The 26,710-nt window shown below is 36.1% G+C and overlaps 1 pseudogene; it reads right to left on the bottom strand.

The window, feature by feature from the left end:
* Nucleotides 1-12,453, bottom strand: part of LOC119522294 — a 35,139-nt pseudogene extending 22,686 nt beyond the window's left edge.
* Nucleotides 12,454-26,710: the final 14,257 nt, after the last annotated feature.

The raw sequence follows: 26,710 nt of genomic DNA, 5'->3' as shown, positions 1-26,710 counted from the left end.
AATAAAACCATCTAAAAAATAAACAGAGGGATACAAGTGCTGGAGAAAATGTGGAGAAAGGGATATACCCAATGACTGTTGGTAGGGAAGTAGAATGGTACAACCCATCTGGAGGGCAGTGTGGTGGTTCCACAGGTAGCTAAGCATGGGTTTCCATATGGTTCTGCAACTCAGTTATTGGGTATATACTTGGAAGAAATGAAAAGAGGGACACAAATGGACATTTTCACAGTGGGGTTTATGGAGTCATTATGCACGATTTGCAGTGGAGGGTGGTGGACTAAGGGTACATCAACTGATGAACAGAATGGCGAACTGTAGTGTAGATAAACAATGGAATACTGAGCTGCTATAAGAAGGAGTGAAGTTGTGAGGTGAACAGACATTGAGGACAGTATGTTGAATGAAATAAACCAGAAATGAGAAGAAAAACATCATAATGCCTCACGAATATGGATTAACTATAATGTGCAAACTCTGAGAACTGAGTCTGAGAGCATAAGGTTATCAGGGGAAGGCTTATTGTAAAGGTTCCTAGATTGTAAGCTCTTAGAGCAGATACATCTATTTCTGAGTTGTAATGGTCGTTTCTAAATTCTGAGAAGCTGAGCTCTTTGTGTATATCGTCGTCGGCCCCTGGAACTTTGGGTATCTGTTACACCTGAGACACAGAGCCAGAGTTCTGCAGCTATTAATGTCAGCATTACCTCATAAAGCAAATGTTAAGGAGTCTGAAAAAAGAGATGACAATTCAATTAGAGATATGAACGAAACGGACTTGGTTAGCACTAAGGTAAATCAGACTAAACGTTAAAGGACAATATTGATGGTGTTTTTAAAACTTCAACTTCTGTGTGAGACCAAAGGAAGAAATGTTTATTAGGTATAAAATCTATAGTTTTTGTAACACACTATATAATTTAACTTGTATGGTCAGTTTATTCAACCAACATAATTACATAGAAAGTTGACTAGGGAGTGAAATCTTGGTTTTTCAAGCTAGTGTGAAGCCCCAATACATCCCAGCATAATTTGGGCAGAGAATAAAAATGTATTTGCAAAGCCCCCTTGAGGGACTGGGGAAAAATGTGGAAATATTAAATTTCCCCACCTAGGGAATTAACAATATTCTCACAAGCAATGGGGACTGCCAATTTAGAAGTCCAAGCCCTCAATATTTGGGCTTGCCCTTATGATGTTTGTTACTGCAAAGGAGAAGCTAAACCTACTTATATTTGTGCCTGGGAGTCACCCCCAGAGAATCTCTTTTATTGCTCAGCTGTGGTCTCTCTCTAAGCTAACTTTGCAGGTAAACTCATTGTCCTTCCCCTATGAGGGAAATGACTCCCAGGAGTGTAAATCTCCCTGGCAAAGTGGGACATTACTCCTGGGGATGAGCTTGGCCCTGGCATCATGGGATTGAGAGGGCATTCTTGGACCAAAAGGGGGAAGAGAAATGAAGCAAAATAAAGTTTCAGTGGCTGAGAGATCTCAAATAGAGTCGAGAAGTCATTCTGGAAGTTATTCTTATGCATTATATAGATATCCCTTTTTAGTTTTTAGTGTATTGGAATAGCTGGAAGTAAATGCCTGGAACTGTTGAACTACAACCCAGTAACCTTTATTCTTGAAGATGATTGTATAAGTACATAGCTTACATTGTAGACCATGTGATTGTGAAAACTTTGTGGCTCTCACTCCCTTTATACAATGCATGGACAGATGAATAGAAAAATGAGGATAAAAAGCAAATGAATAATAGGGAGGGATGGGAGGTACAGGATGTTTTAGGTGTTCTTTTTTACTTTCACTTTTATTCTTTTTTATGTGTGGTAATGAAAATGTTCAAAAATTGATTGTGGTGATGAATGTACAACTCTATAACGGTACTTGTGAACAACTGATTGTACACCATGGATGACTTTACGGTATGTGAATGTATCTCAATAAAATTGAATTTTAAAAGAAATGCTATACTCTTGGAGTGCAATTAAACCATTTTCTGTAGAAGTTATTCCTAGTAACAGAAATAGTATATGTTTTTAGATAGGCTCAAAATATTATGTTCATACTTAAGAAAGTTTTAGCTATTTCTAAAATAGAGAATAATAAACAGAAGTGAATATATTTAGCAGTATAGGCATCTTTGACGTGAATGTATATGAATATATTCCTGGTTAATGGGAATTTCTCTTTAACGTGATAACCAATAAGAACCTAGGGGTGATTTTTTTGTCTTGAGATAACTATTCCACAAAATTAAAATAGAAAATTCTCTGTGGTCCTGCTAAGTTTGGACACTTGGAATGGACACCTCGAATAAATCTGTTAGACAGAAAACTCAAAGGTGTAGAATATAATATTACCGAATACAGTCATATAGAAAAGTGACAAATACTCTAATAATGTGGGGTTTTTCATTAGACTAACAGCACAGAAGTCAATTTGTTTCTATAATAATAAGTCTTTGAAACTTTCTGGAATAATTTCTTGTAAAATTGATTTACTATGGATGAAAAATTATATCCAAATGTGTCATAAATTAAACAAACTTTAGTACTCCTTTATCCTCTAACCCCAACCCCTCAAAAGTCTGAAAAATAAGACTCTTTATATAGAATATATATCTTCAGAATGGTTTAATGGGAAAACACTGACAAGCCCGACAGTCAGAACACCTGAGTCAAGTCTGGATTCCTCCATTTTCATCGTCTTTTGACCAAGGGCAAATCAGGTGGCCTCTCAGAACCTTGAAATATTAAGTAGGGATATTATGTAGGAATCATAATATCCTCAATGGGCTGTTTGGAGATTCACATTTAATTAAGGCCATTTTTGACCTAAAACTTGCTAGAGGTAATTTTTAATGCCATTTTATTGAGATATAATCACATAAAATACAATCATTCAAAGTGTACAATCGGTTGTTCACAGTATTCTCATATAGCTGTGATTTCATCATCACAAACTTTGAACATTAACATTAAACCCAAATATAAAATGAAAATTAAAATAAAAAAGAATATCCAAAATATCCCATTCACCTCCTCCCCCCACTGTTCATTTACTTTTTTTAATACACTTTAATTGAGATATATTCACACACCCTACAGTCCTCCACAGTGTACCATCAATTATTCACAGCACCATCATACAGTTGTGCATTCATCAGAATCAATTTTTGAAACTTTTCCTTACTCCAAATTAAAAAAAAAGGAAAAAAGAACACCTGAATCTTTCCATCCCCTCCATCCCACCCAATTCTTCATCTAATTTTTGTCCCCATTTTTCCATTCATTTGTCCATATACTGGATAAAGAGAGTGCAAGCCACAAGGTTTTCACAGTCACAGTCACACTATGCAATCTATATAGTTATGCAATTGTGTTCAAGAATCAAGGTCACCGGGTTGCAGTTTGACAGCTTCAGGTATTTCCCTCTAGCCATTCCAACACACAAAAGACTTAAAAGGTGATATCTATATAGCGCATAGGAATACCCTCCAGAGTGACCTGTTGACTTCATTTGAAACCTCTCAGCCACTGGAACACTACTTTGCTTCATCTCCCTTCCCCCTTTTGGTCAAGGAGATTCACTAGAGGTAATTTTGTATCTTCCATTTACATTGGAATTCCACACAGCAGGGACTCTAGATGAAGTCATAGAAAAACCCTTTTGCCAAAAGGTCAATTCACTAAAGAATCAATTAGCAGAGTTTATCGATTTTATCAACAATGAATTGTATCAAAAATGTTTTTCTCAATTATTTTTCAAAATTTCAAGTGAATAACATCAGATGGATTGGCAGAGCCAAAGAAAACTGTGGGGAGCCAGAGCTCTACCCTTCCCACCCAATCTCGTCCCTCACATTGGCCCCTCAGACTTGCCTTTCTTTAGGGTTAACAAGCCAAGCCAATACTTTAACTCTCCTCTATTTCTCCCCAATCAGACAGCCCCCCTTTTTACCATAGCTCCCTCCAACTATAGTAGCAGGGGGCTGGGTCAAAAAAAATATTCCTTAAAATTCCATTATGTGTAGCTTATGAGGGGTGACAAGGGAATTGGGAAAGCCATAAGGACCACACTCCACTTTGTCTAGTTTATGGATGGATGAGTAGAAAAATAGGGGAAGGAAACAAACAAACAGACAAAGGTACCCAGTGTTCTTTTTTACTTCAATTGCTCTTTTTCACTTTAATTATTATTCTTGTTATTTTTGTGTGTGCTAATGAAGGTGTCAGGGATTGATTTAGGTGATGAATGTACAACTATGTAATGGTACTGTGAACAATCGAATGTATGATTTGTTTTGTATGACTGCGTGGTATGTGAATATATCTCAATAAAATGAAGATAAAAAAAAAATTCCATTATGAAGACCAGTTGACTAAAACCTCACAGAAATTGTAAACATCTACTAAAAGCATTGCTGTAAATAAAATTCTGTAAGCTTTATATGAATATGAATTTTTAATTCAATTTTATTGAGATTAACATACCATACAATCATCCAAAGTACACAATCAATTGCCCATGGTACCATCATACAGCTGTGCATCCATTATTTCAGAAAACAAATAAAAACAAAAAGGAAAACTCAAATCCTCCCATACCCCTAACCACCATCCCCCTTTATTATTGACTTACAGTTTTGGTATAGTACATTTGTTACTACTGATGAAAGAATGTTAAAATACTACTACCTGTAGTACATAGTTTGCAATAGGTATACTGTTTCCCTATATACCCCTCTATCATTAACTTCTAGTTATACTGTCACACATTTGTTGTAGTTCATGAAAGAGATTTCTAATATTTGTACAGTTAATCACAGACATTGCCCACCACAAAATTCACTGTTTCATACATTCCTATCTTTTAACCTCCAGCTTTCCTTCTGGTGACATACATGACTCTAAGCTTCCCCTTTCCACTGCATTCACACACCATTCAGCACTGTTAGTTATTCTCACAATAACGTGCTACCGTCACCTCTGTCCATTTTCAAACACTTAAGCTCAACCCAGTTAAACATTTTGTTCATAATAAGCAAATGCTCCCCATTCTTTAGCTTCATTCTATATTCTGGTAACCTACACTTCATGTCTATGAGTTTACATACTATAATTAGTTCATTATCAGTGAGACCATACAATATTTGTCCTTTTGTGTCTGACTTATTTCACTCAGTACAGTGCCCTCAAGGTTTCTTCATTAACCCGTTTTTTGGTGTTTGTTTTTTGTTTTTTTTTAAGACAATTTTGTTCACCCACCATACATTCTGTCCTAAGTAAACAATTGATGGTTCCCTGTATAATCACGTATTTATCCATTCACCACCATCACCACTATCTATATAAGGACATCTCCATTTCTTCCAAAAAGCAGGAGGAAGAGTCAAAGAAGGTAGAGAGACAAAAGAAAAAGAGAAAAAATGACAGGTAAAAAGAAACAAAAGGAAAGATAGAATTAAACTAAAGTACAATAAAACAGTCAGACAGCATCACCAATGCCAAGAGTCCCATAACCCTCCCTTATATACCCCTCTTATACGCATTTAGCTTTGGTATATTGCCTTTGTTACATTAAAGGAAGCATAATACAATGTTTTTGTTAACTATGGTCTCTAGTTTGCATTGATTGTATTTTTTCCCCAATAACACCCTATTTTTAACATCTTGCAAGGTTGACATATATTTGTTCTCCCTCATGTAAAAACATATTTGTACACTTTATCTCATTTGTTGAGCTCTCTAGGTTTCACTGAGTTATACAGTCCCAGTCTTTATCTTTCCTCTTTCCTTCTGCTGTCCCTTCCTCTTTCAACCATACTTACAGTCATCTTTGTTCAGTGTACTTACATTATTGTGCTACCATCACCCAAAATTGTGTTCCAAACCTCTCACTCCTGTCTTCTCCTATCTGTCTGTAGTATTCACTTTAGTATTTCCTGTGGAGCAGGTATCTTGTTCACAAATTCTCTCATTGTTTGTTAGAGAATATTTTAAACTCTCCCTCATATTTGAAGGACAGTTTTCCCGGATATAGTATTTTTGGTTGGTGGTTTTTCTCTTTCAGTATCTTAAATATATCACACCATTTCCTTCTTGCCTTCACGGTTTCTATTGAGAAATCCACACATAATCTTATCAAGCTTCCTTTGTATGTGATGGATCGCTTTTCTCTTGCTGCTTTCAGGAATCTCTCTTTGTCTTTGACGTTTGATGATCTGATTATTAAGTGTCTTAGTGTAGGTCTATTCAGATCTATTCTGTTTGGGGTACCCTACGCTTCTTGGATCTGTAATTTTATGTCTTTCATAAGAGATGGGAAATTTTCATTGATTATTTCCTTTATTATTGCTTCTGCCCCTTTTCCCTTCTCTTCTCCTTCTGGGACACCCATGACACACGCATTCATGCGCTTCATGTTGTCATTCAATTCCCTGAGGTGCTGCTCATAGTTTTCCATTCTTTTTCCTATCTGTTCTTTTTTGTGTAGGATTTCAGGTGTCTTGTTCTCCAGCTCCTGAGTGTTTTCTTCTGCCTCTTAAACTCTGCTGTTGTATGCCTCCATGGTGTTTTTCATCTCTTGTGTTGTGCCTTTCATTTCTATAGATTCTGCTAGTTATTTTTTCAAACTTTCGATTTCTACCTTATGTTCACCCCGTGTTTTCTTTTATAGCCTTCATCTCTTCTGCCATATCTTCCCTGAACTCATTGACTTGGTTTTTGATATGGTTTACCATATTTCTTTAAAAATCTTTAATTGACTGTTTCATTAAAGTGAAGCAATATCTCAACTCTATCTTAATTGAGGTATAAGTTTGTTCCTTCAGGCCATATCTTCATTTTTCCTAATGTAATTTGTAGTTTTCTGTTGTATAGGCATCTGGTTTCCTTGGTTACCCCAATCAGATTTTCCCAGACCAGACCAGGTTCAGGTCTCAGAGTGGGGGTATATTCAGAGTCCAATTTCCCTGTGGGTGTGTCTTAGAAGATTGACAGAGTCCCCTGTGATGCCTCTAGCTGCTGTGCTTTTCCTAATCTGCCAGGGAGGTGGCACCTGTCAGCCTATAACTCTCTACTGGTGTAAAGAGATGTGGCCCCTTTAATTCTTAGCTTAGTTTGTCTCTGTTTTGACTGTTTTCCCCCAGGCCCTGCAATCTGAGTTCTGAAGGGAAGGCCAGCACTAGAGCTGAGCTCCGCCTCCTTCCTCTTAGGGAGGATACATCCCCTGTGGAGTTATCTTCTGCATTTGAATAGCTCCTTTGTATCTCTAACTCTGTAACTCCACACCTGTCTGGGCCAGAGTGCTATGAACTGAAAATGGCCACTCACGTTGAGAGAGAGAAAAAGGGAAAGAAAGCCCCCTTTCAGAGCCAGTCCATGTACCCCGGTTTTGCCCTTCAGTCAGATAGAGCACCCGGTCCTCTGGGCTCCCTCACCTGGAGCACTGTTGTCCTCCGGCTCTCCAAGGTCAGTCCCTAAAAGCCTCCATATTTTTCCTTTTTTTTAATTATTTTTTTTTCCATCAACCCCACCTACTATCCACTGGGAGTGACTTCAGGGCACTTTGCTGCTTGTTAGTGTTTTGTGTTCATAGCTTGCATTCAGCAGTCCACTTTTGTTAATTAAAACCCCAGTTGGAGCTGGGCTGAGCTGTATTCACTTCCTCCAAGAATGCTGCTCTTTTCCCACAGTGAGGTCCTGCTGCTCAGCCTGCCGTGGGGGTGGGGGCTCCCAGCGCAGGTCTGCAGTTTTTACTTACAGATTTTATGCTGCAATCTCAGCCATTCCACCCAATCCAGATTGGTGTACAATGTGTGGACAGTCACAATTGTCACCCAGCAGTTGTTCCAGATTATTTTCTAGTTTCTTCTGGTTGTTTATTAGTTGCTCCCAGGGACTAACTGAATTCCACACATCTCTATGCTGCCATCTTGCACCTCTTCCTCACAAGTCTGGTTTTTAAAGACCAGGTTTGATTTCTGCATTTCAGGCACACCTTTAGAGGGAAATAATTCCATCTGCCATCTGTGGACTGGCCCTGTGCTGCTGGGAATTCCTGCTCCACCCGCTTCAGTTTTCTTTCCTATATGAATACATTTTTAAAAAACAATGCAGTCATTTAATAATGTTTCTTAAAACAAAATTTGGGGAAACTGGTAAATTGATCAATTTGACCAGGTGGTCACTTAAAAAAGCTTAGAAATGCATGAACCATTTTTTATTGGTCTTTAAAACACACAATGACTGGCCCACTGTGAGAAGTCAAAAGATATCTGGCTGAATAAACTGAACCAAAAGAAAAAGCTGATGCTTATTTTATTTCAACCTGTTAAGTTTTAATTAAGTTAGCATTTAATATTTAAAATGTGAAATAGACTAGACAGTTGACATTCTAAAATAAGGAAGGTTTTTACAGATAGGTAATGTACATTTTGAACTCATTTAGTACTAAATAAGATTTGAATAGAAGTTTAAACTATCATAGCAAACAAAAATGATCATTGATCTGCTCTGTGACTCCTCTATACTGGGATTTTTAATGGCTTATCTACAACAACTTCTTCAAAATCCAACCATTGATTAAACAGAGTGACTGTTTGGCATGAATTATGGTATGTTCTAGTTAATTTAATTTTCACTTTATACTACATATTTTGGTTATTGCTATTTTTGTTGTTTAAAACTATGTTGGTAAAAATACTTCTAAAACATAAACATCCACTTTCCAGCTTTAATGAGTACACTCTAAGGTACCAAAAACCTTGACTCTTTTCATGATCATAATTATGAATAGCAGTTATCACTATACCTCACCAAATAATGGGGGAAAAACTACAAAAAAAATAAGATCTAGGTAAAATCTTGACTCATCCCACTACCTAACCTCAGAATTGAGACACCATGCAAACCAAACATTCACTTTATTACAGTTTGTATTTTGATTGCTATTGAAATTAGCATTTATAAATGAAGAAAAGCAACAGGTTTGAAAATAATTTTAAGTGTTGCGTACCTCAGAAAATGAAGTAATTACTACTATTAGTAACATAAGGCATAGTAACAGTTCTTACTGGGCTTAGACTTTTCATACGGAATCAGATACTATGAGATAAGACTCTGGAATAAACAGGTAAAACTGAAAAGCTTCTATTTTTTCCCTTTCTGTATGAATGAAGGGCAGTGGAAAGTGAAATAGTCAAAGCTGAAAAAGCAGAAAGCACAATAGCAGCTTAAATTATCTAGAAGGAATATAACATAATGGTAAGAGAATGGACCCCTGAGTCAAATTTCTGGGGTTTGAATCCACTTTGCAAACTACGTGATCTTGGGAAAGTTACTTAACCCCTCTGTACCTCAGTTTATGCCTCTATAAAATAGGAATAAAAACACTATTCACTTCACTGGGATGTTGTGATAAGTGAGTTAAGACATATAAGACACAACACTGTTGCCACACAGTGCTGAATAAAGATTAGCTATCTCTGAATTTCATCTATACTAAATACGAAGATAATGCTTTTTAGATATGAGATCAACTTGATGTCTACATACCACATTATATCATGAGAGTCCATACTATAAGGATCAGGTCCAATGGGGTTAACTATTGACTGTACCAGAAGGAACTTGTTGAAATAACTGTGCAGCATGAACCCGAAGAAAGGAAATATCATAAGGTCTCTAGGAAGATGGGGGGAAACATTATATTTGAAGCCCTTTTGTGCATTAAAATCTTTATATTGCTGAACAGATCAATAGCCTTTTCTGATTATTCAGCCACACTTAAAGAAGCATTCTGCATTTGTAGAGGCAGTAAAAGGCTATTGATCTGGGGGAAAAGAAATGAAACAAAGTTTCAGTGGCTAAGAGATTTCAAATAGAGTCAAGAGGTCATTCTGGAGGTTACTCTTATGCAAGCTTCAGCCAGATACACAAATTGCCACAGAATGCCAAGCTCCAATGAACAGTATTCCTGTAAACCCTAAAGAATACCCTGGGCTTTATGTAAGGCTATAAAAGTTTTACTAATTAAGTTAATTTTTTCAGAAACTTAAAGCCTCCGGATTGTTCCCATGCCAGATAAGCCCTGAAATCCAGAGGTACCAGTCTCTCCAAGAACATGAACCAGTTTCATTCCTCTACCCCATAATGTTGACACCCTTTTTAAGCTGAAGACGTTAGATATCCCTGAAGATTAAGAGAATGATCAAATGAGAGGGAAGAGTTGTAACTGAGAAGTTAGGATTTAACAAATGATTAAGTCTACTGAATCATTATAGAGACATTTCTTTTTAGTTTCTAGTATATTAGAATAGCCAGAAGGAAATACCTGAAATTGTTGAACTATAACCCAGTAGCCTTGATCTTTGATAATGGTTGTATTATTATATAGCTTTTATCTTATGACCCCGTGATTGTAAAAAAAAAAAACCTTGTGACTGACACCCCCTTTATCCAGTGTATGGTTAGATAAGTAATAAAATAAAGACATGCATGGGAAGAAAAATAATAATGGTAGGGGGCGGTATATGGGAATACTGTATTGTTTACATGATTTTTCTGTAAATCTACAACTTCTCTAATTCAAAAAAAAATTTCAATTAAAAAAAAAAAGTTAACCATGCAGCTGCTGCTACCATATGACCTGCCAATCCCCCTGCTAAATATTTTACCAGGTAAAATGAAAGCATATGCCCAGAAAAAGACTTATTTATAAACGTTTATAGCAGCTCTATTTATTTATTGCCCTAAACTGGAAACAACCCAAACATTCATCAACAAGTGAATGGACAAACAATTTTGGTACATTCATACTATACAATTCTACTCACCAATAAAAAGGAACAAACTATTGATACACAGAAGAACAAGGTCAAATCTCAAAATAATTATGCTGGTGAAAGAAACCAGACAAAAAATGAGTACATATTGGATGATTCCACCCATAGATAATTCTAGAAAATACAAACCAATCTGTAGTGGCAGGAAGCACACCAATGGATGCCTGGGAGATTTGGGATAGCGTAATTGAGGATAATTACAAAGGTTAAAAAGAAATTTGGGGAGATGATGTAAATATATATGTCAACACGTATCTAATTATACACTTTAAGATGTGCAATTTATTGTATGCCAGTTATTCAATAAAGTTGTAAAAATTTAAAATAAAAATAAATCAGGAGTGGTAAAAAAAGGCTATTGATCTGTTCAGCAATATAAAGATTACTATATTATTTTGAACAACTTTATTATATATGTTCTAAGTGAATTGAATCTTACTGGTTCATTACTTATTCACAGATAGTTTTAAAACTAATATTTCACCATGTAAATATTTTCAATCCAAACATATTCCAACTCTCTGATGACTTCATCATTCATAGAGAAAGATTTTACTAGGTATCTCCTCCTCCTGATAAATGACAGTTGAGTAAAAGGAGCCAATATTTAAATTAGGGAAAGCAACAAAAAATAAGAATATCATGAAAAAACAATTGATATCATTAAGCCTTGGCCATATACAAACAGTGGGCACCCGTGGGGAAAGAAGTACCTTAAGGTAAGCAAACTTTGCAAATTCTGCTTGTGTTTCACATACCTGTTTTAAATATATTCTAGATAATAGTTCTGATGGTCAACGAAGAGACAACTGTGTTTTATTAGCATTTAATGAATGTAAAGTTTAGGACACCATTCTCTCTGATATGCTTTGATCACCAAAACTCTAATGGAAAAAAAAAAGCCATCAGTCCTATCAGTATTGGTTATCACTTAAGAATCTCTCAGTAAAGAGGACTGTACCCTTCATAAAGGTAAAATAAAGGTAAATGCATTTTATCATAATTCTCCCAATTTTCTACTTTTTCCAAAAGAAATTATCAGCAATGCAGACATGAAAATTACTTTAATAGTTTAATGTTGACTAATTTTGAGCAAACTGTCAATTCACTTAAAGTAGACTGAAAATGCATCAAATTGCCAAACAACTCAACCTCTGTATACATTTATTCAACAAAAACATTTACCATTGCTTGCTGTGAAACATGAGCATTGCTAGGCACTGTGGAAATAAAGCTTTGGAATATGACCTCAAGATGCAATATGAGCTTATAGCTCCATGTCTAATAGCTTAGATTAGTGGGGGAAGAAACAAAATAGTAGTGGTTGACACAGCCACAAAAATAAAAGAATAATAAAAGCACTCTAGATGACAACTTTAAAATGCCTGTGAGGGTCTGGAAAGCAAGGCATCAATCCTGTTTTCTCTCTATGGAATACTGACCTAGCTAATATACCATGGAGCAAGAAGGGCATAATGCTTATTACCAGTCAACTATAAGTATTAAAGAGGATCATATCAGCAAGATGGAAGGGACAATAAAAATTACCTAATTTGGTTTACCTTGTACAATCCTTTGGCATCATTTCTAAGAGTGTCCATCGATCACACTTAAAAGGAATAAAATAATAGCAAGTACTATTCACTGAGTACCTATTACATGCCAGGCACTGGGCTAAGGTGCTTTATACACAACATCTCTTAATCCTTACACAAATCTGGAAGGTAGGCATTGTCTCCCACTTTATAGATAAAGAAACTAAGATTCTGTCATTCTTAGTGACTTGCTCATGGCAACACGCTATTAAGAAGTAGAGCCAAATATGGAAGACAGATCTGCCTGGCTCCCAAATTCACACATTCTTTCCATTACACTTCACTACCTCAATAACCTTCCAATCAGTATCTCTTAAAACAGCCATTCCAATTTTAGACATCTTGAGTTATCAATTATTCCTTTCTTTTATTGATATAAAATATGCCTCAAAGTAACTTATTCCTTGGTATTCTTCAATACCACTCCCCTTTAGATATTCAAAATAGCAATTAGTCCACCCCCACCTCCACCCCTGCCCTCAACAAACACACTAAGTTTTCCTGATATCTTGTCTTTCCAGTTAAAAAGTAAAAGCAACTGGGGTTCCTCAAGTGACAATCTTTTTCTTTTTTCTTTGAAAATTTATTTCCATAGCCTTTGAGTCCATTTCAATGCATTTCTACACTCAAAAATAGCAAAGTGTAAATTGAAACACTCACATAGATAACATTCAGAGTATATTCTTACAAGTGAAGTACAGCCTGACCTGACTAACCATTACCCAAATCCTGTAGTAAGTTGTGTGAACGAAATATTTATATTTACATTTTTCCCATATAACTTTAGATAGAATTCCCAACAGGGGAAAAAGAACTGAGTCCCAATCTATAGCAAAAAAAACAAACAAATCATGATGTTTACTTCAAGGAACTTTTCATCTTTTCATCTTTTCATCTTTGCCACTGCCTTCTGTATGCTTCCATGCAGCCTGCTGCATGCAATCAGTTGGTCAAATTGAAAAATCATGTTTAATGATTGCTTCACATTCATCAAAAGCATTGACAAGGTATGATTACCAAATAATGGAACTTAACAACAATAAACAAAACAGAACAGAATATACACTTCTAAATGAATACTCTCCACAAAAGTTGCCACTAATGGATACTATAAACTGATTCCAGCAGTGTTGCCAGATCTTTGAAGATGTTATTAGTTAAGATTAGACCAAACTGGATTAGGTTGGGCCCTAATCCAATATGACTGTTGTCCTTATAAGAAGAGGAAATTAGACGTAGACAGAGAGAAGACAGCCATGTGATGGAGGCAGAGAATGATTTATACCACAAGTCAAAGAATGCCATGGATTCCTGGCAAGCCACTGCCAAAACCCTACAGACTTCAGAGCAAGCATGGCCCTGATGACATCTTGATTTTGGACTTCTAGCCTCTAAAATTGTGAGACAATAAATTTTTTAAGCCACCTAGTTTGTGGTATTTTGTTATGTCAACCCTACGAAACTAAGATAAAGAGTATACTTCAGGTGCCCCCAAACATTGAAAAATAAGTAATTTTACATGTTCCCATTTTCTGAGGGAGACAGGAGGGGATGTTGTACAATAATACTCACACCATCTGGGCAGGAATTTCAGCTATATCATAACCTTGGCAAGAAATTTAATTTCACATTAAGCCTTGTTTTCTTTATGTCAGGAATGAGGACATGTAGTTCCTAGGGCTATTCACAAATATTCTGGCTTTTCACTCCTTTACTTCAAGGCACAGGGTAGGATTGTCCTACGCTGCTCCATTTAAAGTTAGGCATGACCATGGGACTTGCTTTGGACAAAGAAAAGGGAAGAGACGTGAGATATGGATTTTATGGGTGGAATGTTTAATAGCCACAATGTATCTCAATCCCTTACCTTTGGACAGTGCTTGTCGTGGTATTATCAAGATGGAGTCTCCATCATTCTGGTTCCCATAATGCTGTGATAAGAAAAGCCCCACTACTCACAAATATCTGAGATTTAGCCTGAGTAAGAAATGAACTTTTCATTGTTTAAGCCATTGAGATACAGGGGTTGTTTGTTGCCCCAACAAAACCTTGACTATCCCAACTAATTAAAAAAAATTGATACTTATAGGTGGGGTACTGCCATTAAAAAATTAAGACATAATAAAATACATGGCATTAGCTTAGGGACCAGATGGTGGGCAGTAAGAAAATTATCAGAGGCTGAAAGGCTGGTGATCCATATTATGCAATGGCAGAGCATTTGGTAAAAGCGTCATTTGCCAGAATTCAGAAGACAGTTGATTATATATATAACGACCATACAGTCCAAGAGGAAAAGATTGGGAAACAAAATATTAGTTGTATGTATCGTTGTGGCTGCCTGCATTTGGTAAGCTATTGTAAGAAATAAATGAGCTCAGAAAATAATTGGCCAGTTTGTAGATGAGAATCATTGGGTATAGAATTCAGATATTCAAAGAACAGCAGCGTAGAAAGAGGAAACTGCTTCTCAACCCCAAAAGATAAAGAGAAAAACTGAAAAATCTTTGGAGAGATTTGTGATGAATATATAGGTTGAACAAGAAATACTTTTGTTGTGTGTTAAGCCACTACAATTTGGGGAATTGTTTGATGCTAGCATACTCTAGCCTGTCCTGACAAGACAGAATGAAATACACCCTAACATGCTCCACGTATTTTGAGATATGCATTTTTTGGCTGCTCAAAGATCATTATTTTGAATTATTACCCAATCACCAGGCATGTTCTTCGTAGGTTAGGTTGTTGGAATGTTAAAATCTGGATGTCTAGATTTATACTTTGGTGCAATGTCTTAAATAAACAAAGAAAATGTTACTCTTCCTGCACACAATTCCCATCTGTTGAGTGAGTTGTGCTTCGAAAGTTCATTTGCAAAACATTCTGAAATTTAGAACACATTTTCTGCTAGAAACATGACATTACATAGCAGACTCAAGGAAACGACTTTAGTTAATGTTAAGGAACCACATTAACGATAGTGACCTTATAATTCTTTATCACAGTGGAAACGTCCACTGTTAAGAGAATATAGTTGAAGTTCCAGATAGCAACATGAGACACCCACTTCTAGTAACTTCCCTAACCAGTAATCTTGTAGTGAAAGAAAACCCCTTCCTGTATTCCAACCACAGAGGTGGGCAGCAGCAAAGGATGATGGCTATGGGGCTGGGGATGGGGGAAGAAAGGAATGGTAGCAACTAGAAAGACAATAAGGGACAAAGCATATATAAGGGATGTGCCTAAGCCAGGAAATCCCCTCTCAAGGAATGTTTATTAACCCAGTTATTCCCCATCTTACAAAGAGTTATCATTGATTCCACTAGACCTAAATGTTCCAGCAGTCACAGTAACAATACAATTTTAAAAGGTACTATGTAGAATTCATAAGTTTGGCATACCAAAAGCAACTGTGATTTAGAAAGAATACTGCACTTTGAAACATAAGCCCAAAATCTGTCAGATTCCTTAAAAAAAAAAAAAAACTATCTTTTACATAAAACACTTTAGACTTTACAAAAAACTATTAAAAGAACACTAAATATATAACTAGAAAAATATCTGCAGTATTGATTTGTTCAGCCAGAATATTCTGCAGTTTCAAATGTAAATTATAATACTTAATATGCATATTTTATCACTGCTTGCTTTGTTAAATGTGTGAAATGAGAAACTGGACTAAGCAAATATGAATATAATTGGATAAAGTTAAACATTTGCTTAGTTCAAAGGTTAACTCTAGTCAGTATTGCAGCTTTCATAACTGAGGTTCCTGTAATAAAAATATATTAAACATAGTGCTGTTGTGGGGACCAAAGAATTGTACCACTTGAAGCAAATCCCCTTTTTCTTCCCACCACTGCCAGGACTTTTCACACTCAACAATAAATGGTGTTTTTGCTTTAATTTATATTTTTTAAAATCAAATGAAATTAGAAAGAGAAAGGATGAAATATAAAAATATCCTTGCCATATACAGACCTTTGTCAAGAACTCCACTGAATGAAATTCACTCCAAATAATAATTGCAAAAGCATACAGTTTCCATACTTCTCTGCATGGAATAATTATATGTTAATCAGGCTTAACAGAGACAGAAACAAGGAAAAATTATTCATCATCTCATTAAGGAAAGGGTTACACATCCCTGTCCTTTGAACAAGGAAAATGGTACCTCATCAGTAAATCAACTTTCTATATACCTAAATGAAAAACTCACCAAGATGTTAAGTTCTTAAATTTACTGACAGTTTGCTCTTTTCACTAGCATTTAGCCTTGGTTTTGGCTAGTAGGATTAATGGTATTTTAATCGGGTAGTCAATCTAGTACCCATGTGAAAAGTAAGGGGAGTACATTTGCATAGGGTTGAGTACCTAAATATTTCTGAAAAGATTACTAGTAAACAATATGACACAAACAAGGACAAATTATGTGTGGGGACCCAGGGCCAGGGCTCCCCCTCCCTAATGGGGATTGAAGCTCCATAGCACACAGCAGCCTACCTGACAGAAGATGAAGGTCATCAGAGCACTGAAACTCCCCTCCCCTGTTCAGGGTTGATAACAAACCTGCAGACCCCTGTGTTATGAGGCTCTGCTGAAACTCTGTTCTCATATCCTATGGAATGTCTTTGTCCTTAACCCTTATAAGCTGCCCTTTGCACTCCCCACCCTTTGTGGAGCACTAATTCCATTTTCCTCAGTGGGCCGCCATGGAAAAGAATCTTCTCCTGTGAGTAAGTCCTAATAAACCCATGTCTTACTCTGTGCCTGGCATATTCTTCGGTCTTGGAGCTGAGCTGGGTTGAAACACTATGTTAGACAGCTATCATTTAAATATGGCAGAAAAATCACAAGATATCTTAAATTACTTACTACTTCCTATTTTAAAAATTCTAGAAGAAACATGAGAAATTTATGACAAGAAGACAAAAATCTTTTTATAAGGAGAGATTTTTACACTAAAAATGTTTAATGATTAACTGCCTCCAGGATAAGTGGGAGCAGTTCAAATGTAAAGCCAGATTAATGACAGGCTAAAAATAATGTGTTTTCCTTACTGAAGTGTTTTTAAATAAATCTTAAAATATTATTTTTCACATTTCATAACCATAACTGAATTATAAGGAGAACATTAAAGCTTCCTAGCTTTTAAGAGTTCTGGCTTAAGTAATGAATGATGTGTTCAGTGTTTATAATGAATGGGGGGGTAGTTCAGAGAGGGTTCGTATACTGATGTGAAATATCACTTCCTCTGTAATATGCTATATGTCCCTGAAAAATCTGTGTCAACATAAATTTCCTAGACCATTCCCAGTTACTGTTATCCATGAAACTGAGTTGACTATCACTGTCTACTACATTCGGTTAGGAAATTTGATTGTCCAAAAAAATTGAGGATTTAGAGCTCCAGAGTTTATAATAAAAATCACAGAAAATTTTACTATTTACATTAAAAAGATGGGATTTATTTTTTATAGTATCTTCTTTTGGCTGAAGCTGAATCAAAAACTTGACTTTCCTAAAACTAAAGGAAATGTGAATAAATGCCATAGTGAAGAATATTATCATTTCAAATATGTGGTAGAGTGACCTTTACATTGTGCATTTAAGCAAGTTTGTATAATGAAAAATAAGCCACTTCACCTATGTAAAGATTGCGCATAACCAAAAAGAAGGAATTGATTGAAGGCAGTTGAAATGGTTATGATGTTTTCATTTAGCATGTACAGTCAAGAATTACGAATGTGGAATTTGAGTGCCTACCGACAGAGCAGTTTTGAAAATCATCTTTGTACTACTTATGAACTATGTTTTCTAACAAAATTAATGAAGTAACCAAGATTACAGAAAGAATACTGCCATTACCCAAGCATCTCAAAGGGTATATGCTTTGGGGTAGTCAGAAAAACAAGCAGTTGAATACCATTCCAAGTGATTTAACCTCTTCAAGCCTCAATTTACAAATCTCTGGTATCATACCTCATTGGGTAACAAGAGGATTACATAAATTTGCCACTCAATTATGCTAATTTCCATACCTTTTTAAACCCTCTCAAATACTTGTCAAGCCCCTTCCTATTAACAAACAATTGATATGCTAATCACTGAAAGCTTTTCTTCCCCCAATAAAACAGGTTTCCTAAGGTCCTCTCCTAGGCAATATTAGCCTACTCCTAATAATTGCATTTCTTTCTAGAAAAATCCAATTAAGACTTTTTACTAATTTAGAAGTCTGAACTTCGACAGTCATGGTTTGCTAGTAAGGACTATCAGGTAAAAATGCTTAAATCAGTTGATCCAGTTTGCCAAAATTGTTACCATCTACCTCCCCAAAAGTATATTTGTTTACCCTAAGCCTGTACTATTAATCTAAGAAGACATTCTTTACTTACACCTGTATTCAGGTTTTAGCTCTAGCCATTTACTAGCTGAATGATTTGGGTAAATTAGCTGACTTTGTTTAGCTTTGTTTTCCTCATCTGTAAAATGGGGACACAGATACTAAATAAAATAATGTGTACAAAGCACCTAGGAGAAATTGAATACATGTTAGTTTCTTTCCCACATGGAACTGCTAAGTTAGGATTCCTAAAGGAGTTCCAATGTCATTAAAAAAGCTCTAAACAACAACTAACTCCACAGATATTTACTACATACTTACTATATACTACTCTGGTGTTGGTATTGCAAATACAAATTATACATAACTAGCATAGTGCCTGGCACCTAGATGGTCAATAAATGTCAGTTGCTTTTGCTTCCACCCCAAGGAGTTCACTATCAAACAAATGAAAGACATAAAATTGCCATGCAGTGTGAAAAGTAAGAAACCTGTGAATGAAAAAGTGCTGAGAATACAGAGGAAGAAAAGAGTAATTTCCAGTAAGGGGAGGAACATTATGGAAAACAGAGACGACATTGGACCTTTAGTTTGGATAAGGGATATACAGGATGTGTTTTTTATTAAAGGAAAAAGAGAGCAATTTTGTCCTAAATGACTGGTTGTTACAGAGTAAGAAAGAAGAAGATACAGGACAAAACCTTGCTCCTGGACAAAGGCAGTGGATTCTCTGCCCGATGCACTCAAATGACCAACTCCTGACACAACTGACAGGCACGAAGCAGGAGAGCAGATGGTCTATCAGCCAAAAATCTGTCTCCCCAAACTGTGGTAATTCTGATCATTTTATAGCATCAAAAAAATGGGCAGGTTTTAGGATAATGGGCACAATGGCTCCAGATGATGTAATTAGAGGTGATCTAATTCTTGAGCATGCACAGATTGATTATATGCTTAGTCACAGAACATATGTAATGGTGGTCTTAATATGACGATGGGTGTGATTTCTAGTATTATAGTGAGGTACAGGTCACTTATAGGCTAAAGTCTAAGCTACTTCACATGTCAGGCTGGGCCCATTTTAGTTAGATCCAGTTTTAGTTACCAAGATAACTTAGGAACTGGAGAAGGTTAGTTCTGGGCTGACCCAAAGCCCTTTATTAATAAACATTAAGGGCTGCCTTTAGTGATCATTAAGACTCTCAAGTAGAAAAACTGGATAAAATAGGTACAAGTAAAGGTCAGTCACAAAGTTTTTATAATCATAAGGGCACAAAATAAAGGCTATACAATCATTATCAGAGATCAAAGCAGCTGGATTACAGTTCAAAGATTTCAGGTATTTCCCTCTGTCTACTCGAACATCCCAGAAAGTAAAAAGGAATATCTATATAATGATTCAGTAATCATAATCATCACTTAAATCCTAACTTCTCAGTTACAACCTGAATAAATACAGAAAGCTGCAGAAAGTTCACAGAAAAGAAAATCTGTTTCTTGTGGTCAAAGTTGGGTAAGATTTAATGAGTATCTATAAAATTTCTTAAAGCCTTAGTATCAAATAATATATCGACACAAACTAAAATTTAATTTTCTCTCTATTAAAGTAACAAAGTTTTCCTAATTACTAGTCTATTTTTATTAAAAGCTTATTAAAAGTTTTTCTGAATAATCAGTATAAAAAGAGATTTATCAGAATAACTTATTGTACTTTATGTTGACTTTTATCACGTCCTTAGTTGTTTAAAGAAATCAAGTCTTCACACTTTTAAAAGAACTAAGGCTTTTCCTTAACTTTAGTTAAATAAGAAACCAAATATTGTTTCAAACCCAATAACTTTTAACATTTTGCTTTCTCAAGTTCAAACCCTAAAGGATATCTTGTTATTACAAACAGTTGCAAAAAAAAAATTTTATTCTTTCACCTTATAAAAGACAAAGTACTAAAAATAGTTAAGTTCATTTGGTATGTTATAAATTGCACAAGAAATGCTTAGGAAATGTTATAGAAATTAAAAGAGATTTTCTAACCTTCTGTTGATCGCTGATCTGCATAATATTAGACAACAATAAAGTGCTGCTAGTCATGGTTTTAATTATTTTAAAGAAGCTATATGTCACAGCAACAACCAAATTTCCTTATCAGTCGCATTGTTTTACTCTAAGCTTCTCTAAAAGCACTTGCTGTCAGCTATACGTCAGAGCTTCATCTTCAACAAAAAGAGACTTTTAAAAAGAAGCAAACCAAGTGTATAACTATGTTCTACCCGTTAACTAACATAACCCTAGTAGAAATATAAAAAAGAAATTGGACCTCTGTTTTAACTGAAGTGCTTACATATTTAGCCTCCAGATGCCACACAGTGTCTTCCCATTTCAGTTGCTGGCACAGCTGATTTCCATGGCCCACAAAACTATGCAAGTATCAGTCACATATATCTTCAAGTCATGCCCCAAACGTGGATGGAAATGCCTTACTACTATGGACACCTATAACTCTGCCTACCAAAAAAGGCCTTAGCTCTTCAGCGAACACTGCCTCCAGACTGGCTCTGCTGCATGGTGCCACAGAGCGCTGTGAAACAGGTCAATGGAACCCTGGAGCCCATCTTCCTGTTCTCAAAAGGACCAACAATGCTACAATATGAAGGAGGCACAAGAAATATATCCAACAGGGAAATAATAGCCAGAACTATGCGGTTAAAACCTAAAAGGACACAATTAGCACTAAAGCCTGCTCCTATGGGGAGAGAATATGCATAGTACTGTAAGCCTAACACCCGCCTATTAGCAGCAGATATGCTAAGCCCTATGGGAGAAAGTTCTACAGTAATTTTTACTTACAGGAAAAGACCTTCCCACTTGGGTACTCACTAAACATTTATGTTTGTCCCTCCAGGCTTCTTTCCGTGCTTCATCTAAATTCATCTAATGTCGTCCTTGATTAAGCTACGGCCATGGCAGCATTCCACAACCAGACTAAGTGTTGAGTATGCAAACATGTACCAGCTTCAAGTAGCTCTGGCCTCCCATGGAATATTCTTCCACTGTCTTTAATTAACTAGAGTAATTAAATAATAATGGCCTCCAAAGTGGTAACTACCTAATTCTAACTATTCTCTCTCTGTTCAACATGTTTTTCTATTTTTAGAGAACATCTAAACAAGACACACCCAATCTGTGACATGTGTTTGAAACAGCTTAAGCAAAATAGTTGCTGAATATAGCATCCTAAGCACCAAAACTCCTTAGTGTATTAAAAAAAAATTGATTATCTGTCCTATTGCTGTTTATATTATAATGGTGACCTCATTTCTCAATAACACAGAATGTAAACCTGTACCCTCCCTTTCCCATGCTCAGGGACTTAAGCAGAAGAAGAGGCAGAAAGATTGTTAAGAGGAGTGGGATGGAATAAGTTGTAACATGGTAAGACTTTCCCACGTTCCCTAATCTCCTCTCTAATTATGCTTGTGTTCCTGCTTCTCTTTAGCCCAGTAATCCTTCGATGGCTCACCTACTTTGTGTCTCAAGGAGCCACTAAACAGTTTTTTGTTTCACCTGTGTACCGAAGTTACCAAGGCCTTCTTTATTCAACAAGATAATCCCCCTTAGTCTTCAGGAAGTCCTGAGACTCCCTTGACCAAAAGAAGGGAATGTGAAATTAGAATGGTAAATAGCTTTACTAACCATCTTAATTTGTTTAAACTTCCCTTTTTACTCAGGAAACTACAAAGAAGAAACAAAAAACAACTGAGTCAGCTCAGTATGCCAAATGGCCACAGTATGACAAGCCCAAATCAACAGTAGTCCCCAAAACCCTAATGAATACCCTGGTCCCTATCTGAGACTCTATAAAAGTTCACTTACTAAGTTTATTTTTCAGAAACTTAAATCCTCCCCAGTGTTCCCATACCAGATAATTCCCAAAACCCAGAGGCAACAGGCTCTTCAAGAACATCAACCAGATGTGTCCCCCTTTCCCATAACATCGACACCCCATTTCAACATGAGCAAGTTAGGGTGGTCACTGCCTAGACATCCCTGAAGATCAGGAAAGTGATTTAACTAGAGGAAGGGGTAGCAACAGACAAGATAGAATTTAACAAAGGATAACAAATACTGAAATCTTTATATAATTTTTTCTTAGTTACTAGGGTATTAGAATAGCTAGAAGGAAAGAAATGAAATGGTGGAACTGTAACCCATAACATTCTTTGAAATTTGCTCTATAGCTACTTGTTAAATTGTACTCTGAAAGCTATTACCTTTCTGCATGTTTTATATTTCACAATAAGGAAATAACTGAAACTGTGAAACTGCAACCCATAACATTCTTTGAAAGTTGCTCTGTAACTACTTGTTAAATCACACTTCGAAAATCATTACTTTTATGTACATGTTATATTCCACAATAAAAAGAAATGAAAAAAAAAGCAACTGACGCAGGCTGACATACCAACAATCTTTGCAGTACTAATTAAGACCCCAGCCTCCTGTAATAAACTAGTCATGCTGGCACTAGCAAGTCTCCTTCTCTTCACCAGATAAGCCCACACCTACACAAATATTCTGCCTGGGCAGCTTTTGCAGATTTATGGTACCCAAAGACGCCCTGCCCCAAACAACTCACATAGCTCATGTCCTCCTTGCCTCCCCTTCCTCATTCTCCCCATACCCTTTCTTTGTTCTAAGCAGATATATAAACTGTTTCCCTGCCACTTTTCTTTGAGCAGTAATGTTCTTTTAGTTCTGCTTCCACACATGTCACTTAGCTCAATAAACTTATTCTGCACCTTGGTTTTCAGAGTCTGTTTTCAACTTAATACAGGTTTACTGGGAATGGGAAAAGGGAGAAAGGGGATGATGGGTATTGTTGGTGGAAAGTTAGGTTGGTGTCAGGTTGCTAAGAACTCTGAGCATCATGATGTGCTGAACCACTGCTAGACAACATAGACAACAGGAAACAACATGACTAGATTTGTTTTCAGAGTGAAAACTCTTGGAGGCACTTTGGGGCAGGGGGGTGGAGGGTACAATATGGAAAGCCCTTCTAAGAGTTCAGGTCTAAAATATGGAATTGGGAGGGGTATGCAGAAGAGAAGGCAATTATTTCAAGAGTCATTTCACTGGAGAGAGTTTGAAATATGGATGAATTAAACAGTTAGCCAGGTGAATTCAACTCCTGAGTTCTCCCTCTGTTTGCCCTCCTTTCCAATTCTAAATTTCTCAATTTCCAATAAACACTTCTATGATGGGTTTCACACTACCTTATTTGATAAAAGGATACTACAAACATCAAGGTAAAGGGAGGAGGATTCTCCAAATGCTTAGAAGAAACTAAAGGACCAGGAATCTAATGCAAAGTTTCCCTCTGACATAGAAGGAGGCATGGAGAGTATTCAGTAGGGTGTTCAGTACAAGTCTGCCTACACACATAGGTATATCCTTTCTAGACAGCAAGCAAAGCAGGGGAAAGAATGAAGAACAAGGGATTGTGCAAAGATTGATGGGTAAGTGTGCCTCTGGAGTCAGATTCCCTGTATCTGGAACCAGGCTTCAGCACTCAATGACTGTATGAATTTGAGCAAGTCATTAAAACTCTCTGAGCTTCAATTTCTTCCTTGTAAAACAGAGATAACAGAACCCACCTCTCATTTGGTTGTTCTAAGGATTATGGGGATGATTCAGGCAAAGGACTTAGAAGAGCACCCAGTGCATAGTCAGCGTGCAGTAATTGTTCTCTGGTGTAGTAGAAATACACTTTCAAAAGGAATAAAAAGGTATTACTTATTAAGGGGGGCGGCGGCAGTCTTTTTCAATACAGAGAATAAATGGACAATTCTTTTTATTGTTTTTTTTTTTAATTTTATTGTGATAATATATATACATCACAAAATTTCCAATTTTATCATTTTCAAGTTTACAATTCAGTGGCATTAATTCTATTCACAATGTTATGCTATCATCACCACCATCCATTACCAAAACTTTTCCATCACCCCAAACAGAAGCTCTGTATCAATTAACCAACAAATCAATCACCTTCCCCACCCCCAACCTCTAATCCACTTTCTGTCCCTAAACAATCCATTTTCAAAATGCAAAGCAATTGATACTGATGAGCTGAGATTACAACAGGGTGTGGCTGAAATGATTGTTAGAAGTGAGATTCAAAGAGAATAGAGGAAATAAGCATTTAAGTAAGACAAATAGCACAATCCAAAAGAACATTAATGATATGGGGTGCCCTCATTCCATTAGATATCCAGACTAGAGTAGAAGGAAAACAGACAGACCAAAAGATGAACAAAAAATATAGGGGGAAAGGCAACTGCAGGAGAGAATGAAATCTGAGATGGCCAATCTTATTGCAGAACACAGGCCCTGCAATGAATCTGGACCTCAGTTTCCTCATAGGTAAAACAAGGAGGTTGAATAAGATCAGTGATTCAGCTCTCCTGGGTGGGAGACCTATCAGAATCACTTGGAATGCATCTCCCTCACCCTAAAAACTACAGAAACAGCTCTGCTCACCTGAATTTTCTGATATGCCTTAACAGAGAGGAACGCGCCACTTGATAAGTCACCAGCACAAGTCAGAGATACTGGGATGGAAAATAAATCTAGACTCTAGATCTCTACTGTCCAATATGGAAGCCAGGAATCACATGTGGCTACTGATCACTTGAAATGTGACTAGACAGAATTAAGATTGTGCTGTAAGTGTAAAATATACACTGGATTTCAAAGGCTTCTTACAAAAAAAAGAATATACCTTGTTAATAATTTTATATTGATTAGATATTGAAATAATATTCTAATATATTGGATTAAATCAAACATATGAAAATGAATTTCACCTTTTTCTTTTTACCTTTTTAATGTGGCTACTAGAAAATTTAAAATTACATATGTGGCTCACATTACATTTCTTCTGGATAGCGCTGCTACAGATGAACTTTCTATATTCCTTCTGGTGCTAACGTTCAATAATTCTATTCTATCATGACTCCACTGCTTTGTGGAGAATAATATGAAAATCTAAGAAACAAAGAAAAAATTCCAAATGTAAAAGATTGACACTACATACCAAACTGACACTAAATACCACCAAATACAAAGAACACTGCAAGCACCAACATTAATTTAAAAAAAATGAAATTTAAGTTTGTTACTTAAAAGCACTCACACACTGACAACAGAGAAGTTCATGCCCAAGGTAAAACATGCTAAACTCTTAAGTCAATGTTTAACATAATTTGACAAAATCAGATATTTAATTGTTTTAGGAATTTTAGAAGCCACTCATTGGCAAAGGAAAAAAAAATTGTATCTTTGAATTAAAAATGACAATATACCATTTTTCTAAGAACCAGTTAAACCAGATTTGGCAATTTAACATAGAGATCCTCTCTACAATATTTAATTTGCAGAACACAGGCAGGTCATTTTCGTTATAAGAGGTAATGGCATTAAACTTTGTTATATATTATGACTGAAAGATGAGTGCTTTAGAAAACAGGATAATGGCGAAGAGAGACATTAAAGTGCAATGGGGGAAGCAGTGTAAGAATTTAGGGGAATGACACTTTTAAAACTCTCTGGCCATGAATAAAAGCTTCAGTTTTGGAGCCAGGCAGACTTGTGATAAATCTAGCTTGTCTGATTCCAAATCCCATGTTCTTATGCACTTCATATATCATCATATATGTATATAATTATGATCATGTACTTGTATATAAACACACACACACACACAGTCTTCACCTCTTGACTAAAAACTTCTTGAATGAGTAATTTATAGCTGTTTCCTTACAAAATACTCCCAAGCACCTATTTGCCAAGATGTATTTATCTCCATCATTTTGCCCTGCTTACATTTTATTTTCTTTATAAATCCCTTCCTTACAATTTATC

This window comes from Choloepus didactylus, chromosome X (assembly GCF_015220235.1).
Source record: "Choloepus didactylus isolate mChoDid1 chromosome X, mChoDid1.pri, whole genome shotgun sequence".
NCBI lineage: Eukaryota > Metazoa > Chordata > Mammalia > Pilosa > Megalonychidae > Choloepus > Choloepus didactylus.
The sequence above is the reverse complement of the archived record's forward strand: the minus strand, read 5'-3'. Positions and strand labels throughout refer to the sequence as shown.